We start from the raw sequence: 13,829 nt of genomic DNA on the forward strand, positions 1-13,829 counted from the left end.
AACTCTGCAACCCCACAGACTGTGTCCCCTCAGGCTCCTCAGTCCATGGAATTTTCCAGGTAATACTGGAGTGAGTTGCCATGCCCTCCTCCACGGGATCTTCCTGATCCAGGGATTGAACCCATGTCTCTTGCATCTTCTGCTCTGGCAGGCAGATTCTTTACCCCTATGCCACCTGGGAATCCCTTTAATCCTGAAGGAATGTGCAAAAATCTTCTTGAACTTCACTTTCTGGCTAAGGAGTAAGAGTAGCTCTGGAGTCAGAGTGGGTCCAGATTCCGGCTCAAATACTTGTCCACTGTATGACTGTTCCCAATAGCATTGCTACATAACAAAAAAGGTCAAAATCTGGTAGTTTAAAAACAACAGTTATTTTATTGTCTCAGTTTCAGTGGGTCACAAATTTGGGACAGGCCTGGTGAGGTCGTTCTGGCTCCACCCATGCATTTGTAGTCAGGTAGCAGCTGGAGGTAGAGGACAGAGGGGAATGGAGCTGCTGGGACTAGCCAAGCACACCTCACTCTCTGTTTGTAATCTCAACATTGCCCAGAAGGTCTCTAATTCAGGCTACTTCAGACTTCCTCAAAGCATACTGGTCTCGGGCAGGCAGACTGGCAGCATTTCAGCTCAGGGCTCCATTGCAAGTGTTCCAGTGATCAAGGTGGGTACTGTATCTACTTTCTGGACCTAGCCTTGGAAGTCACTCACTGTCACTTCTGCCACATTCTGTTAGTTTCATCAGAGTCCCAAACCTGTCCAGATTCAAGCAGAGGAATTAGACCTCCTCTTTTCATAGGGAGATGGCAAAGTTCAGTAAGAACATGTGGAAAAGGAGGCACTGCTGGAAAATAAAATCTTTGGAAAATACAGCATCTATGGAAAGTAAAATCTGCCTCAGTGAGCTTGGTAAAGTTAGCTAACGTTTCTGTGCCTCAGTTTCCTTCTCTATCAAATAAGTATAATATATGGCCCTTCACAGTATTCTTGAGGTTTAAAGGAGTTAATTTAGTTTAGCTGCTCAGAACAGTGCAAGATGTCATTTTCATATGTTTTATTTTAAATTTAATTTAAAACTTAGATTTTAGCCCTTTCCGGCGGTGACGACCTCCTCACGAGAACATGCCTCTCGCAAACGATCTTCTTCATCCCTCTCCAGAAGAGGAGAAGAGGAAACACAAGAAGAAGTGCCTGAGCAGAGCCCCAATTCCTATTTCATGGATGTAAAATGCCCAGGATGCTACAAAATCACCACCGTCTTTAGCCATGCACAACAGTAGTTTCGCGTGTTGGCTGCTCTACCGTCCTCTGCCAGCCTACAGGAGGAAAAGCAAGGCTTACAGAAGGATGCTCTCTCGGACGGAAGCAGCACTAAAAGTACCCTGTATCAAGATGAACGGGAAATCATCCCAATAAACACGTTTTTGATAAAAAAAATAAAATAAAATAAAATTTAGATTTTATTATCATTAGTATCTTCAGGTCTCAATTCAAGTATCACTTCTTCTGCAGAGCTTTCCTACTATTCACAGTGACATTTCATCTCTCTTCAAGCTTACTATGACTTCATATTGCTTCTTTTCTAATCTACAGATTGTGGATTAGAGATTGTATTGTAATTGATCAGTTCAGTTCAGTTCAGTCTCTCAGTCGTGTCCAACTCTTTGATTGTATTGTGATTCTATGTTCACAGGCCAAGATCCTGCAGTGTAAGCTGAACTACCAGGAGCAGGAAACAAAATGGTTGCTCAGAAACACGGGTTTGTTTATCAGGGATTGACTTAGACCAAATTACGGGCTCAAACAGCAGCAATGAAAATGTAGATTTTAAAAGACGGTGAAAACAAGGTAGGATAACACAATATAAAGAAGGTAGGATGGACACAGGTAATGAGTGTCTGACTTCCACTTGGGTTTACCCTTCCACCAAAGCTTTAACGGTTACAATTGCCTTAATAAGGGGTTGTAGGAGATGGTGGGATTTACAGATGAGAAAACAGAGGAGTAAGTTGAAAGCTTTGGGCTCCAACAGCTAGAAAGTAGATGAAATTGGTTGTAATACACTAGCTAAAATTCAGCTAGCTTTCTTATCACTGTAATCTCACATTTAAAGTGTCCATAATTAAAAACATTTGCTGAAAGAAAAATTCATTTGAGAATGAACATAAGCTTTGAGCCTATAAACGATATAAATCTGTAGCATTCTATTCATTTTAGAAGATAAATCAACATTAATGTCAAACAAATACAGCAAAAATGTCTGTCCTCAGGTATCATATAGAAATCTACAAGATCCTGAGTAATGAGGAAGACTGCCAGTGCCTTTACCAACAAGAATGTACTTGTAAGTCATAGAATAGTCACGCAAAATCATGTAGGACTTGGTCTCCTGAACCAAGAGTAATCATTTAAGTCCAATAAAATAAGAAACTCATAATACATTAAAATTTCAAAAAGCCATTTGTGAATAATACAGCTCTAGAATTTTCTTTTTTTTTTCCTACAGAGCTCAGAAATGTTTAAAAATGAATCTTGCAGTTGAACCCTAGGAATGTCAGATCTCAGAAACAACAGACAAAGAAACTCTAATTAGCTGTGATGAATGTTGATTATAGAGCACGGATATAACAATGATTACAAAAGAAAAAAAGAGGTGATGCATCAGGCCCACATACCAAGTGTGGTTGTGTAATTAGTGAAATTTAATCACAGTAGGCAAATGTGATGTTTTAGTATCTGTACCATTTTGCGGATTTGCAGGCAGAACTTTTGTATTTGGAAAATACAAAAGGAATAAAAGCATCTCTTTTTAATATACTGTATCTTTAAACCATTTAATACATGAAGGTCCTTTCTTCTTGTTCTTTTTCCACCTCCTCCCCAATCCCCACAGAAAACCTATTTATTTCTTTTTCAGCAAACACTCAGTACTATTGCCTTATGAGGCTGTTCTTTACAGAATGTCTCTAGCTCATTAAGGTTAATAGGAGATACACATATGCTCATAAAGAAAAAAATAGGCTCTGTTTTATCTGATATCTTTGCATTTAAAGATATGGCACCTCATTTGAGTTTCTAAAGAAAACAGAATATAGCAGCCATGCCTAAAGATGAAGCCAGGAATAGAATTTACACTCTCAGGTTCTGTGACATCAGCCAAAGCTTTGCTGGTTCATGAAGTGAAGGTGCCAGTCACTCAGTTGTGTCTGACTCTTTGCGACCCCATGGACTGTAGCCCACCACCTCCTCTGTCCACGGAATTCTCCAGGCAAGATTACTGGAGTGAGTTGCCATTTCCTCCTCCAGGGGATCTTCCTGATCCAGTGATCGAACCCAAGTCTCCTGTATTGCAGGCAGATTCTTTACTATCTGGGCCACTAGGAAGCCTGTGGGTTCATGAATAAATCCAAAAAATATAAAAAGTCCCTTGGCCAGCTGAACTCCCACAAAAGATTCAGTAACCTGTTAAGAGGTCACAGGGTTTATCCTGAATGAGGGTCTGTCTTGCAGCTTGCCGTCTTTTGATTTCCTGATTAAGTAATGGATGAGAAGAGGTCACCCAGGCAGTACCGAACCAAAAAAAAGAGAATTTTTAAAACCCTCACAGAAACCTTGGCTGGCCCACATTATTCCCAGCAAGAGATTTCTGCTTTGCACTGATTACTTATAATACCTTTTCCCTAAGCAAAACTTTTTTTTTTTTTAAATAATGTTGTTCTATAATTAGGTATTTTTTCTGGAATTAGGAGCAAACATGAAAAAAGCTGTTCTTGAAATACATTTGTAAAAGGTATCTGAGTTATCACTGGTGAAGTTGGATTAAACTATATAATTTATCATTACAACTGTGTATATATGCTTGCCCTGGATATTCCACTTAACTATAATAAAATAGAGAAATAACATGAGTCATTAGAAGGTTTCACAGACACACACACATCTTATACATTAGTACTTTGTGTAGTTTCTTTAACATGTATATATTATCATTTTTCTAGACTCAATCTGATACAATGCAAATTTATTCACCGATATGGTAATTTTGCCTAAGATATTCAGAAATCCATCATCCTGCAACTTTAACTGTAGGAAAGTTTCTCTTTGATGACAAAACTGAACCAGGCAAAATAGAACCCTATTCCCAACAGCCTCATGGGGAAACCTGGTTGGAGTGGGAGGCAATTCAAACTAAGTAAGCCAAATGAGTCACTTGGAGCTCACTGGATGGGCAAATGGCAGAGAGAGATTGGGGTGAGAGGAGAGTTATCAAGAAGAAGGTGCCAAGAAAAAGCTGGTGGTTATAGAAGACACTGGTCAGCTCAGGGACTCAGAGAAAACTGGTTTGTCAGACAACCAGCTACAAGTACTATTCACAGAGGAGGGAACAATAAAGTTCCAGAAATAACATTAAGAATGAATGAACTCTTTATACATCAGTTACACTTTAAAAAAAAATGAATGAATTCTGACAACACTTACACCAAAGTGAAAAATCTTCAAGCCATCTGTTTTGACTTCTTAAAATCACAGGTACCAGGATGGGCCCCAGATAAAGGGCTTAATGGAACACAAACCTCTATGAAGAATTTAACTGTCATAGCAAATGCATGTTTTTGTTGGCTGATAAATCAACAGAGGGATAAAGAAGCTTTACAATTTAAGAGCTGACGTAAATTGCTGTGCTGTGATGGCAACCGAAATGTGTAAGAGTTTTTTCTAATAATCTGCAATTACCCACTTTACTGGTATCCTCTGGATGTTTAAATATGAGGGTGAGAATGAAAGCTCTGTTTTATCATAATGCCTTTCAGCATTCTCACCTTCAGCTACAGTAATATGGCATAAGATAAAAGAGAAATGGCACAAAATCTTCTACACCACCTTTAGAGCTATTAAATGTGAAGAACAGCTTTTCAGTAATTTGAGAGCTTTTCATGAACCATGGTTTCAGCGCCTTGACCGTGTGAGAGGGCTGAAGAGGACAGCTTGCTGGGGAGGAATGCTCCCAAGCAGGAAGAACATGAGATCACCAGGAGGATGGATTGGACAGAGTTTCTGTACTCAACTTAGAAGACAACCAAGGGCAAAAATAACACCATGGCCATTTCCAAGGTAAGAGAAAATGAGACTCTGTTTTCTGAAAGAATCTGCTATTTAGAGAGTGAAGGATAAGCGAGTACTTGGATTGAAAAGCAAGGTCAAGCTAATAAAAGCGGTAAGTGGAAATTGTCACTCAGCTTAAAAAATAGCACCTAGATTTCAAGCCAAATTAAGGGTAAATTCTAAAGCTACCCCTGCCAAAGCCAAACTCGAAAGAAAGAAAGAAAGAAAATCAGATTCCCTATGACCCCTCTCTAGCTAGCTTTAGTTCTCTTCCACAGTTACAGCATAATATGGCTTTAAGAATGAATGGTATTCAAAGCACTGTTTGCATAAGGATTCACACTTGCATTATAGTAATCCTGGCAAGCTGCTATGATCCAGACATTCCAAGAGGGAAAATGAAATCCGCTGACATTAAGTGCTTGTGGTCACCTAGCTGGTAAGCAGAGATGTTAGGATGGAAGCCCAATAGGTCTTCAAACACTCAGTGTAACGGCATTTTAAATGCAGTCAGATTTTTGTGCTCTGTTAAGTATATATTCTTTCAGTGCTATCCAAACTGATCATTATTTTTTTTTCATCTTTATCAACATCTGTCTGATTTCTCTGACCCTGTGATTCTTGGTTAATTGTCCCCCACTCAGTCTAAGGCAAAATCCTTCTCTGATCTTGTTGTTTCAAGCCAAGGTTACAGTGAACTGCTAAGAGATGTTTTGGGTTTTTTGGCCAAAAGTAATAGTGCAGAGGCAAAGACAATAGGAACCACAACAATGAAAACAAATCTTCCAAATGAGGAAAATAAAACATTAAACTGCCACAGTAACAGGACTGCAGAGAAGTCAGGGGATTGGAGTCAGGACAATCAGAGGTTAGAGCCTAGCACTGAAGACCAGAAAAAAAAAAAAAACCTGGAATCTTCAAATTTGAAATAAAACAGTGAATTTCAAAGAATAAAGGCATGCATATAGTAAGACCTAATTTCCATTTACCATAACCATATGTCCCTAAAGGAGAACCAGGGAGAAGCAGCAATTTGGCAAACATATCTTTTGTGTTTAAGCATCAATTTTGATTTGTGATAGATACATGTCTTTCAAATATTACATTTTTCATAAGTAGAATGATCAGGAAAATAAATTCTCTAAGCTGTTTATGAGCTAAATTCTATTTTGACATCTAAAATAGAGAAGAATTTCAATAAAAGATCTTAGATAAAAGGAAAAAAAAATTAGACACTGCGCTTAGTTCATTTTATTTAAGGACCAGAGTCTCTCAAAAACAGAATTAACTACAATTTGGCATATCACAGATCCCAATTTAAATTACTTTTATAAAAAGGAACAAACGACCTAGACTAAACACTTATACAGGCAGGCACACACACCACTAGTAGAGCAGACCAAGGCTGTGAGAAGAGACTTGCTTTTCTGAAGCTTGGGAAGTAAGAAGTGCCTCTCACCTTTCCCCTACAGCTGCATCTCCCAAATGGCAAACCTGCTATTGATCCTGACATACTGTTTGGTGCCCAGAAGCTAAAATTCGAGTAATTACTGCTGGTGGTTGAGGAGTCCTGTTTGGGTGAAGGGAGGGCGCTAGATTGAGATCATTATCCAACAACTTGCCATTCTTTAAACTGCTGGTCAACCTGTATGTCTTTGAAATGAAGCATCTAAAGCATTTTAATTGCCGAGAAACTCTTGGTATAAAAATCACCTCCTGATAGGTAGGCAAATTAGTTCACTTTCTCAGACACGCTGTAACTATCCTTCCCTTCCATCTCCTCCCTCCACTCTGCCCCCTCCCGATTCTATGAATCCCCTCCTGTTGGGGACAGTGATAACCATAAAACCTGTCTCATGAAAATATTAATGAACTTTCTATTTTCCTTTCATGCTTTTAGTTTGTTGATACAATAAATAACTGTCTCACTCCTGCTTTTAGAAAGAGAAACCAAGGGATCTCCCAGTTTACCTCTTTTATGGGCTGTCTTGAAACATCTGTGCCTTGAAAAGTAAACTCGTTCACAAAATTTATCATCAGGAAATTGAAACATGTGCTGAACCCTCCAATACAAGATACGCCCAAACATATAATAGTCAATTCCCTAGGTTTGGGGACCACTTGGGTGAGGAATTGATTTTTTAGGATCTGTACTCTCTGCCACATGAATTCCTCCCACCATCATCAATTTCACTATTGACACACTCATGGTTCACTGTGCATCAGCCTTGTATTGTAATAAATTGCTCATGGATTTAAAAAATTAGAAATAACATTGCTTCTTTCTCTGGTTACTTTTCATTTTTTTTTTCTACTTTCTCTTTCAGCCCTCATTCTCTATTATATCTCTCCATTACATCTCTTTACATCTCCAGAAACTTCATCAAATTCTTTTTAAGCTGACAGCTGTTTCTATAATTTTCTATAAAAATACATTCTTAAGTCACCAAGAGCCTTCTGCTTGTGAGCCCAGTGGCCTCCTCCACTGTAATTTGCCTTGAGCCAGACTAGGTAAAAAGGATTCTGAGATGATGCCAAGTTCTCCCTGGGATGCAACACTGCCTCTTTGTCTCCATCTTTTCAATCTGTCATTTCTATTTTACTCTTGATTTCCACACTAATTGCGCTTAAAAGGCATTTGCATATTATCATTCTCTTGCTCTGATACTATCAGTAACTCACCCTCTATCACTACATCAGAACTATACTCCCTTGTTGCCTCACATGAATCTCCATCAGTTTGTGGACAGAAGTCGAGGGCTCAATTTAAACAAGATTAACCTGGCACCTTAGGTTATTCCCTGCAACGAATGAGAATATATAGTATATGAGAAGAGATGTAATATTCTTTATTTGATTTCAGTTGTATTTATATTTAATGTCAAGTTTCAGGTTATAATGTATTAGAACTTTAATCCTTACAAACAAAAAAATAAATTGCTTGAAGGGAAAAAAGTTTTGTAACAGTTGGAAGTATTCATAATCTCATTCTGATAAAAAAATATTTCTTATGGTTTTCCCCAATCACCTTGTTCAGAAATGCATTGATGGCATTGATCAGACGCAAAACTCCAAACTACTGGTACCTGCGTCTATGGTTATCACATATAACATAGGGAAATGGCTACCATTATGAACTCAGTTTATTTGTTAATACTTCATTAGTTTCATGTTAATATTTCTTCCTTAAAGGCTAACCCACAGAGAATTTCATTACCACTACCATTCAGGTGTCAAATCCCTTTCTAAAACACAACAAAGGAAAATCTTTTATAAAAGTGGATCTTTAGTTTCTCAGACAAAAGAGACCATAAAAAAGGAAGATTAAATCTTCATCATCTTAACTCACAAAGCAAATGCATAGGGAAATAGCATTATTCACCATTTAAACTGCCTAATTAGTCTTGGGAGTTTTTTTAGTCTGTCCAAAGTAAGGGAATTCTACACCCAGTTATAATGCTAAATGCCCAAAAAGTAGATTTAAGTAAATCCTTCACTGAAAGAAATAAATCACTTCTGTGCTGAGGAAGCTCTATTAAGATAACATCTGAAAGATCTATTGAGCCCTGAAGTGAAATACATACATTTTTAAGAGGATAAACATAGGAAAAAATGTCTGTCATGCTCTATGGTGAATCAGTTCAGTTCAGTTCAGTTCATTTCAGTCGCTCAGTCCTGTCTGACTCTTTGCGACCCCATGAATCACAGCACGTCAGGCCTCCCTGTCCATCACCAACTCCCGGAGTTTACCCAAACTCATGTCCATCGAGTCGGTGATGTCATTCAGCCATCTCATCCTCTGTCTTCCCCTTCTCCTCCTGCCCCCAATCCCTTCCAGCATCAGAGTCTTTTCCAATGAGTAAACTCTTCGCATGAGGTGGCCAAAGTATTGGAATTTCAGCTTCAGCATCAGTTCTTCCAATGAACATCCAGGACTGATCTCCTTTAGGATGGACTGGTTATATCCACTCAAATGTTCAAGAGCTCCCTGATTTATTCTCAAGTAACAACCTTGAGTCTTTAAACATTGTTCATGATAGTCGAATGAGAGCATGCACAGGCTTTCAATATAAGATATCTGCTAGCAGACTTCCTTTTGAGAGTCACACATTCTTAAAGCCTCATTTACTTTCACAAACAGCATATGCTCACCACGTGGCACCATTCTTGTTAACACTGAAGTAGTAATTTGAGCTGAACAGCTTGGGAGCTCTGTTTATAATAATAATAGTATGTGATGTCAAGTCCTCAGGGTCTCAGATGTCAAAGGTGACCATGAACATAAATGCAAATTCCCAAAATCTGCTCTGCTGGGAATATTATTCTTAGCAAGCCCAAGGAAGCCAATAGAAATACAAATGCTTAGTCTCCAGCTTCAAATAAGTTCAGGAATTGTCCTTCCAAATTTACTGCATCACCTTCATCTGGTTTTAATGTACACACATGTCTAGTGAATTAGTTCCCCTTGGGGGAAAATTTTGTTGTCTCAAGAGCTTGAGATTTTCAATGAAGTGCCAATGATTTTATACAAATTGTTGAAAGTTTTATATTACAACTGTTCTCTTCCTTTCATATGAGCCGACTGTTTACTTTTTGAGTACCTTCAAACCTTCTAGCATTTCAGGATAATGTTTAAAACATGGCATTATTAAGAAACTTTAAGATCGCAGCTGTGAAAACAGACCTATGTCATTATAATCAGTGAGAAAGTCCCTTAAGTGGGATTTCAGAATATAAAAGGAGCCCGTGCAGAGAATTGGCAGGGTAAGAGCCAAGGAGTGAAAAGAGGGGAAAAAAAGTGAAGGTGGGGGGAATCCATCAAGCAAAGAGAGGGGGTGTTTCTATTCTTGACAGCCCATTTTAAAAAAGGTAAGTAATTCAGTATTTGAGTAGAAGACTTCGTTCATGAGGGAGAATGTATAGTTACTCACTGCATTGGCTTGCATAATCATTTTATATATTACATCTATTAAAGCACTGCTTTCTTTCTATTCTAGATGGCTATTTGCTTATTTGCTTATCTGTTTTTCTTATAGACTGTGAGCTATTCAAGTGCCTTAACCCTATTATATGTATCTTACAAACTAGGACCTAGTACATTGCAGATACTCAAATTTTGTGGTTAAATAAAAGATAAAGACTAGAAATAGTAATGAAAACACATTTTTGGTCAGACTATGATGCAGAAATGGGAAAATATTTAGGGAAGGAAAACTATTCCATATTAGCGCTGTATTAATGGAAAGAAATATCCAATATACATTAACATGCTATAAAGTAAGATGACCAAAAGCAAATTACACTACACTCATTTGGGAATCCTTCATCTCTCAGGATAGGCAATAGTCCCAAAGTAAGTGTTTTTCCTCTTTGCCCTGATCTCCCAACTTTGCAGGTATAGAGAAGGTAGACAATTGTATATTATCCGTGTGATATGGTTTTGTAGCTTGGTGTCCTGGTAAGTGAAGATAAAACACTTAGAGGTCCTCCAGCAAGAATAGCTCAGGTAAACCCAAACTGGGTAAGAGGGATGAAATTCCAAAAAGGGGCTCAAAGGGACTGATGGACTGGTGACAGTGGTATCCTATTTCAGCTTGGCCCCCGGCAATGCCTCTCAAGTCTCTTACCCTGTCTTTTCTTGTAAAATTTGCCAGTTCTCTTCCTGTCTGAAAGGAATTTTCATCTCTCTCCTGAAGGTCTATAACCAGTATCTGCAACTCTTAACCTTCTCCCATCCTAAAACAAAATGCCTTCCCTTTGGTCTCTTTCTATTAAAACATTGTCCTTTTCTTTCTTATCCGTTTAATGCAAACTCCTTTAGCTCCACTTCCACACCTCTGGCTTCTCTATCCCCTGGACTCTAGCTTCCAGATCCATCCCTCTACAGAAGCTGCCATCCTGACTTCCAATGGCTTTCCAATTGTCAGTTTATGAACACCTTTAGTCCTCATTGTATTGAAAGTTTGATATTGTTGATCCCTTCTTCAACCACTGTTAAAAAGACCTGGTAATAATAGGCTGCTGCTGCTGCTGCTGCTACTAAGTCGCTTCAGTCGTGTCCGACTCTGTGCGACCCCACAGACAGCAGCCCACCAGGCTCTGCCATCCCTGGGATTCTCCAGGCAAGAACACTGGAGTGGGTTGCCATTTCCTTCTCCAATGCATGAAAGTGAAAAGTGAAAATGAAGTTGCTTCGTCAAGTCCGACTCTCTGCAACCCCATGGACTGCAGCCTACCAGGCTCCTCTGTCCATGGGATTTTCCAGGCTAGTTACAGACTAATGTAAATAAAGTGCTTAGTACAGCTTTTTGCATATAGTATGGACTCCTTAAAAATGTTTACTAATGTTATTGTATTAATATTTTCCTCAGTTGCCCTTGTGAGTTCTTCTGTGTCTCCTTTTAAACGCCAGCATCCCTTACCCAGTGTCCTGATCATCTACACACTGTTGCTGGGTAATCTTACCAGTCTTTTGATTTCAACAACTATCACATTATGACTCTCACATCTATATCTCCAGTCCAGTGCTCTTGCTGTTGTTCAGTAGCTGAATCATGTCTGACTCTTTGTGACCTCATGGACTGTAGCACACCAGGTTACCCTGTCCTTCACTATCTCCTGGTGTTTGCTCAACTCATGTCCATTGAGTCGATGATGCCATCCAACTATCTCATCCTCTGTCGCCCCTTCTCTTTCAGCTCTCAATCGTTCTCAGCAGCAGGGTCTTTTCTAATGAGTCAGCTCTACGCATAAGGTGGTCAAAGTGTTGGAGTCTCAGCTTTAGCATCAGTCCTTCCAATGAATATTTAGGATTGATTTGTATGTATACATCTAACTCCTGAGGGAGATCCCCATTTAAATTGGCAATATGTCATTGAAGAATAAAATCACTCCCAACTGAGAAAAGGCTGCTAACTTCTCTATGGTTATTTCTGTCTTTCTTCAGGTGACTGTCAACTTCCTGTAAGCCAGCTCAATGTCTCATTCATTCTTGGGTCCCTCAGAAACAGTAGAGGGCTCCCAGACAAACTGCAGCCACAAATCAAATTCTACAATTATCAATGTAGAAGGTTTACTTTAATGGGAAATCATATTTATCCCCTCCATGGAACAACAGACTGATTCCAAATCAGGAAAGTAGTAAGACAAGGCTGTATATTGTCACCCTGCTTATTTAACTTCTATGCAGAGTACATCATGAGAAATGCTGGGCTGGAAGAAGCACAAGCTGGAATCAAGATTGCCAGGAGAAATATCAATAACCTCAGATATGCAGATGACACCATCCTTATGGCAGAAAGTGAAGAACTAAAGAGCCTCTTGATGGAAGTGAAAGAGGAGAGTGAAAAAGTTGGCTTAAAACTCAACATTCAGAAAACTAAGATCATAGCATCTGATCCCATCACTTCATGGCAAATAGATGGGGACACAATGGAAACAGTGGCTGACTTTATTTTTTGGGGCTCCAAAATAACTGCAGATGGTGATTGCAGCCATGAAATTAAAAGAAGCTTGCTCCTTGGAGGAAAGGTATGACAAACCTAGACAACATATTAAAAAGTAGAGACATTACTTTGCCAATAAAGGTCTGTCTAGTCAAAGCTATGATTTTTCCAGTAGTCATGCATGGATGTGAGAGTTGGACTATAAAGAAAGCTGAGCACTGAAGAATTGATGCTTTTGAACTGTGATGTTGGAGAAGACTCTTGAGTGTCCCTTGGACTGCAAGGAGATCCACCCAGTCCATCCTAAAGGAAATCAGTCCTGAATATTCATTGGAAGGACTGATGTTGAAGCTGAAACTCCAATACTTTGGCCACCTGATGCCAAGAACTGACTCATTTGAAAAGACCTGGATGCTGGGAAAGATTGAAGGTAGGAGAAGGGAATGACAGAGGATGAGATGGTTGGATGGCATCACAGACTCTATAGACCTGAATTTGAGTAAACTGCAGGAGTTGGAGATGGACAGAAGGCCTGGCGTGCTGCAGTCCATGGGGTCACAAGGAGTCAGACATGACTGAGGGACTGAACTGAACTGAACTAAACCCCACCTCACAAATGTCCCTGTACAGACTGTTACATTTAGTCCTGATTTCTTTCACAAGGAAGTGTCTGGAATATTTCAATAATGAAAAAAATACATGTTAAGTGGATAGTGACTAAAATTTAGAGATAAGAGCATACTGTTAAATTTAGAAATCAGATGAAACTTTAGAAAAGGTTTGAATAATAATATACTCTATTAAAAGCATGATTTGCTGGTTATTTTTAAAATAACCCAGGGAAACAGGAACTTCTAAAAATTTCCCAGCAGCCTAAGTCTAAGACTTGAAAAAAAATAATAAAGTGCTGGGGTTGCTACATCTGAAGCCATCACATCCATGGCTCCATGTCAATTTATAATGGTAAATGTGCCACAGAAACAAATTTGTCATGGGAATTTTCACAGCAATAAATATCACAGTCTGGTGTCAGTAGATGGAGTTATGGATCACACCCTCACAAGTCTTAGGCCTAGTCTGTGGAATGTGACATGTGTAATGCACATTAGCTGAGACCTCAAATCTTTTCATGCTTCACAAACAAGACCAGATTGGCTGCACTGCAAAGTATATTTGCTGCAACACAATAAGTTGTCCTCGCAAATCACACCCCAGCTGATTGTGAAAGACAAATTAGCTGAAATCAGATCTTCAAGCCAGTGTGATACAGTGGGAATGGGGATC

At 39.0% G+C, this 13,829-nt stretch overlaps 1 protein-coding gene and 1 pseudogene across 1 annotated transcript in view; one reads left to right on the plus strand and one right to left on the minus strand.

Annotated features, from left to right (window-relative positions):
• Positions 1-13,829, minus strand: part of LOC102190915 (EGF-like and EMI domain-containing protein 1) — a gene marked incomplete at its 5' end in the record, with an annotated part of 494,420 nt that overhangs the window by 159,343 nt on the left and 321,248 nt on the right.
• LOC102184284 lies at positions 1,091-1,418 on the plus strand (annotated as a pseudogene).

The sequence above is a fragment of the Capra hircus genome, chromosome 1 (genome assembly GCF_001704415.2).
Source record: "Capra hircus breed San Clemente chromosome 1, ASM170441v1, whole genome shotgun sequence".
NCBI lineage: Eukaryota > Metazoa > Chordata > Mammalia > Artiodactyla > Bovidae > Capra > Capra hircus.